Raw genomic sequence first — 6000 nt, 5'->3', positions numbered from 1 at the left:
CGGACAAATTACGCACGGGCGTAAATGCATCACCCACATTCATTTTTGCGAGCTTCCCGTGAATCAGACAGCACTTGCTTCGTTATGTTTTAAATCCCCTTTACTATTTCGGGTGGCATAGCCTACTCACAGGACAATTTATAACAAAACGACACGACACTTTGCCACCGATCACGTAATTTTATGAGGAACGAAATGGAACTTAAAATGCGCTGCATACTCGAATACACACGCTTTAAATGTTAACATAAACTAACATAAATGCTCTTCACTGGTTTAGAGTGGTGTAGCTGGTTTTAAAAGCAGTTAACAAACAGATTGTTTGGCTGCACAATAGCTGAAACCAGCAAACAAGCTGAGACTGGTTTAAGATGTTCTTCAGCAGGGCTAACAAAGAAATCGTATTCAAAGTAAGCTATCGTGCTTGTTGACATTATACAATTTGCCTCGCCTTCCTAAATAAAAACACACCCATCACCTTTGGATACTGTCACAATCATGTAACCAGGAACATCGCGACCAATATGTAGCCTAATACTTGTCCTTTATTGTTTCTTTTTTTCTTCACCTGTGTCTTTTTCTATCTTTACACTGAATTGAAGAAAACCTTTTAACAGAACTGCTTTCTAATCGTTGAAAAGAAGACATCGATCAGACGTAGCAAATGTGTCTGAATACAATTTAATCGATTGACCAAGTGAAGAAAAAACAAAAACAAAAAAATGGAAGTCTTTACTATGCTCACTATGTTTGTTTTTGTCCTTGATGGTAAGTTACAAGGATATTCAACCGTTCCTATTTTTAGGTTTTTTTTTTTTTTTTTTTGAACTCTGTCTTTCACTTAACCCTTTGTCTTCTGTTTTTCTCGTCGCTGTTTTGAATAATTTCGTGTAGTTTAGGGATATGAAGTAAAATGATATTCAGTCTTAAAGAAAAAAAAATAGATGACTTGCCTGTAAAACTAGAAATAAGATAGGTTTTGTTTTGTTTCTTTGAAACTGGCCCCAGTTCTCACTTTAACATGTACATTGTTCTTTGTGTTTTAGTCATTCAGATTTAAAAATTAAATTAAAGAATGAAGCTGAAGATGCATTATAATTTTGCATTTGACATATCTGTGTTGTGTGTCAAATAAAATCTGAGAATGTTTTAAAATAAGTAGTTAAAAAATCTGCACCAAGAGATCATGTAGTATTATAATCCATCGTGGTTTTAATGTCTTTAATAAAAATGCCTTAAAAACTTTCCTGATGTGATTCTTGAGACAAGACAATGGCACTCATATATATTGAAGACATGGCAGTAGAAGGTATTTTCAGATAATAATTCATGCACGAAAGGGTTCATTTAGATTTTATTATCCTGTGTATATATTGCCTTCAGTTTGATGGGTTCCTTGTTTTGTGTTAAATCACTGTTACATGTTTTTCTCAGCTATTCCTGACACAAAGTGTTGCATTTAGATCTGCCTCTCCAATTTTTTCCCAATTGCCGTGACGCTGTCATTTCAAAATTAAATTTCAACATGGCGTGAATGCATCTTTAGATTCACTTCTCCTCATTTAGCCTGCCTGCCCTGATCAAAATCACAACACACACACACACACCAACACACACACACACACACACTCACACACACACACACACACACACACACACACACACTTAATTATTGTTTACTTTTGTCTCCAGGTGTGGTTGGATCAAATCTGCTGTCTTTGATCGAGGGAGATTCTGTAACTCTGAAAAGCGATGTTACCAAGCAAGGACGTGACAAAATGCTGTGGTATTTTAACGACACCCTCATTGCCCTGATCAATGGAGATCCCAGTAAGAGCTGTGTGTATGATGGTGAAGGCGGGATATTCAGAGGCATACTGGAAGTGGACTTTGAGACTGGATCTCTGACCATCACAAACATCAGGGGTATACACGCTGGACGCTATGAAGCAGAGATCATCAAAAGCAAGAGCTCAGAAACCAGCCAAAGCAACAGCGAGTGTGACAGCACAAAAATCATCAAAAAAAAGATCAACATTGGCGACACTGTAAAAGACATTCAGTGTGTCCATCAGTCGTGAGTCAATTAGTGATGATTCAGTCATTAGTGGTGAGTCATTCAGAGATATGCCCTTTCCGCATTTACAGTACAAACATGATTGAATGTGAACTATCTGAACAGTGACCATCAAACCGGTTCAGACTCTTTCTTTGAAAACATTCAAAACACATTTACAGTCTTTTTCCGTAGACATCTTTTGTGAATAATTCAACATTTTCATGATATTCAAAATATTATAATTAGTAGACCCTTTATCAAATTGATCACTTTGACTGGTGATATGTTTTTTTATGCCACAATGCAACCAATATTAGTAACAAGACGCTGCAGGTGGTTTGTTCGTGTTTGGAAAGGGTTTCCTGCAGCTAGAAATGGCTATATAACAATAAATGAATAAAAAAAAATATGTACAAATTCTAATTATGTATATATATTATTATTATTTCCTTGTGTTTCCCAGCCTCTCTGTCTGGTCCTGACAAATCCAATAAAGAATGGTACAGTGAGGGGAATGAACAGAAGTGTAAAAGGAGTATGTTTTCTATTCGCTTCCTTTTTTTATTTATTTTACAATAGATGATACATGTATTAGTTTATTTACAAAGGGTGACAGCTTCATATATAGTCCTCTTCTGATCTCTTTCAGTAATGTTCAAGTGTGCCAGTTTTGATTTCAGTGTTAGTTTTATTACTATATTGTTTTTTTATTTGTTTTTATCTAAAGTGTTGTTTTATTTATTTATGCCTGACATAAAGTGGGAAAAATAATCAGTCAAACGATTTAGCAATATACCCTATTTCATAAACCATCTCCAATATGGAAAGATCTCTATATTTTATAACAGAGGAATTAGTCTTTCACTTCTCTACCATGTATCTCTAAAAGAGTCCAATTAAGAGAATTTATCCAATGAATGATGCACTAACAATAATCTTCCTCTGTTCTAGATTCAGTTCGGACTTTAGGTCTTATAGCAGGAATATGTGCTGTTGGTGTTATTCTGGTGGCTGCAGCTGTTATTGGTGTGATTTACTGTCGTGACAAGAGCTCTAAAAAGGGCAAGTATTATAGTGAGAGGAAAACATCATCTTCATTAAGCAAAATTAGTATTTAATTGTCTGTGATTTTTTATCTTTTTAACAGAAGACATGAAGAAAAACAAGTCTGAGCATCTGTTGACAGTCCAAGTATGAGGTAAGATATTGTACTACTGTAGCATGTATAAAATATACAGTATGCAAATGACATGTTAGAATTTTCACCAAAAAATGTTTAAGACAATTATATATAGGACCCTGGAGCAAAAAAACAATACATTGCATGGCTCAAAATGATAAATTTTCCCTTTATGCCCAAAAATCATTAGGATATTAAATAAAGATCATGTTCCATGAAGATATTTTGTAAATTTTCTATTGTAAACAATTTTCAAAAACGTATAATCATTAGTAGTTATACATTGCTAAGGACAACTTTAAAGGCGATCTTCTCAATATTCTGATTTTAATTTTAATTTTTTTTTTTTTTTTTGTTTTTTTTTTTTTTGCACCCTCAGATTCCAGATTTTCAAATAGTTGCATTTCAATCAAATATTGTCCTATTCTAACAAATCATTCATCAATGAAAAGTTTATTTATATTTCTTATTTATATATCTTATGACTGGTTTTGTGGTCCAGGGTCACATGTATCTTTTGCTTAGGGTGCCAGTAGAAGATATAATTTCCAAACATTCTTTTTGCCATTAATCGTAATCTTCCAGTGAGATTTCTATATTAACAAAGATTGTGACAACAGATGTTATAATGCAAACAGAGATCTGATATCACCATCATCCAGTCAGCCTGGGATTACATGAAGAGACAGAAAAACTCAGACAGAGTAAATGCATGGCATCTTCAAAATGCTTGGAGAAATCTTTAGTATCTGTACATTAACTGTATTTTTATATTTCCATTGACTGAACAGAAATGGAAACAAAACCTTTCAACTCAGTCTTATTAACCTATTATTGATGACAGACGTGCTGAGATTCTATAACTGTAAACATGGTTAATTTCTCTCTCTTTACCTTCTGATTCATTGTTTTCTTATAGAAGGGATGGTCCCCCAAATGGTTCAGGTCATGCTTAGAAGGGAAGGTTTACAATCTGAACACTGGCAACCATATATCTGAGTGGACATCTGAGGGTTAAAACAGGACTAAAGGCACATTTGACTGTATTTCTCCTTTAAAACTGCTCTCCGCTGGACACAGTGGTACTGGAGGCAACACATTCTGATATGTTGCCATTAAAGCAAAGGGATACACAACCTGAAACAGAAGAGAACACAGAAACATACGTCCCAAGCCCTAATTATATTTTAAAAGTCAAAACAAATGAGTGTAAAAAAAATGATAGTTACCACAGTGCTTATGTATTATATATTAAGTAATGCAATTTTATAGGCAGTCTACTGTAATGTTAGGAAAAGTAATATTGTAATATAGCAATTCATAGCATCAATTTCTTCATGCAAACAAGGCCGATCAGTGTGTTTCTTTTTTTTTTTTTTTTTTTTTTTTTTTGTGTGTTACAGCTGATCTAGAACTACATGTAAGTCCATCTATTCTGTCACTCAAACAAACTTTGTACTGGACAGATATTTTATATACATGTAACGTCATGCATGTTGCTAGTTGATCCCACTTTAAAGAAAGAAACAGTATAGATTTTCACTGTGATTATTTTCTTAGTCTACATAAAAACATACTAGCTACCAAGGTGGTATTTCATGTAGCCAAGAAAAATAACCACGGCAAATAACTAAGGTGAATAAAGTTGTACTCATACTTCACAACAGTATGTATTTTAGAATGAACACTAGAAGAACAAACCAGGTTTGCAATCCAAGTGTCTGAAAATATGCATCTCTTGTCAGGACTGCACGAGGGAGCTTAATCAAAGGGACATTCCATATACTTGTCATAAGAGCTTCTTCTTCTTTCTTCATTTTAAACGGTGGATCAAAAACTAAATAATGCATGCATTACTGCGACCTGCTGTTAGCCAGGACCAATGACATCCTATTTCCGTGCTATAGTCCTGTGTTCAAGTCCTCCTGGGGATTCTATAGTCTTTGGTTTGACAGAGTCTTAATTATTTAAAATACATATAATACATTTGAATTTGACAAAAAAACAATCTAATAATTTGATGCAAAAATAAATGGACAACATTTTGTGTGTGTGGATCTATAAGTAAATAGTACTAACATTGAAATAAATGAAATATCCACTTTTAAGTTTAATTATAATGTGGCATGCAAAATAGAAGATAGAACAACATACCAAAGGGATATAATCTCAGGTGTGTGATGCTGAACCCTTAGATTAAATTCTAGTTTCGTTGTTGTTGTTATTTTGTTTGTTTGTTTGGTTGTTGTTTGTATTTTTTTTTTGTATTGTTTGCACTGTTCATGAACTGATGTTTTATGTTGCAATAATAACTTGCCCAGTCTTCATTAAGGGCAAACTGAATTTTAGTAGTAGGTAAAAAACAATGCTTAATATAAAATATCTTATCCATATTGTTTTAAAAAAGTTTGATTTTTTTTTTTTTTTAGATCTTTGTGTCAGTTGATTCTGTGATGTACTGAAATATAATTACAAGCACTTCATACATTTCACAATGCTTTTTATCGACAATTACATGACATTTATATGCAAAGAGTCAGTATTTGCAGTATTGGCCCTTCCTTTTTCAGGACCTCTGCAATTCGACTGGGCATGCTCTCAATCAACTTTCTGGGCCAAACCGACTGATAGCAACCCATTCTTTCATAATAACTTCTTGGAGTTTGTCAGAATAGTGGGTTTTTGTTTGTCCACCCGCCTTTTGAGGATTGACAACAAGTTCTCAATGGGAATTAAGATCTGGGGAGTTTTCCAGGCCATG

General features: G+C 33.9%; 2 long non-coding RNA genes across 2 annotated transcripts; both read left to right on the top strand.

Annotated features, from left to right (window-relative positions):
- Positions 1 to 473: 473 nt before the first annotated feature.
- LOC122134874 lies at positions 474 to 3127 on the top strand. Its single transcript, XR_006153165.1, has 3 exons — positions 474 to 768; positions 1693 to 2594; positions 3011 to 3127. It is a non-coding gene; the product is annotated as an uncharacterized LOC122134874 (long non-coding RNA).
- A 74-nt stretch (positions 3128 to 3201) lies between these two features.
- LOC122134876 lies at positions 3202 to 4771 on the top strand. The gene is made up of 2 exons (XR_006153167.1): positions 3202 to 3257; positions 4159 to 4771. It is a non-coding gene; the product is annotated as an uncharacterized LOC122134876 (long non-coding RNA).
- The last annotated feature ends 1229 nt before the right edge of the window (positions 4772 to 6000 follow it).

This window comes from Cyprinus carpio, chromosome A22 (assembly GCF_018340385.1).
Source record: "Cyprinus carpio isolate SPL01 chromosome A22, ASM1834038v1, whole genome shotgun sequence".
NCBI classification, from domain to species: domain Eukaryota; kingdom Metazoa; phylum Chordata; class Actinopteri; order Cypriniformes; family Cyprinidae; genus Cyprinus; species Cyprinus carpio.
This window is presented reverse-complemented; position numbering and strand designations above follow the sequence as displayed.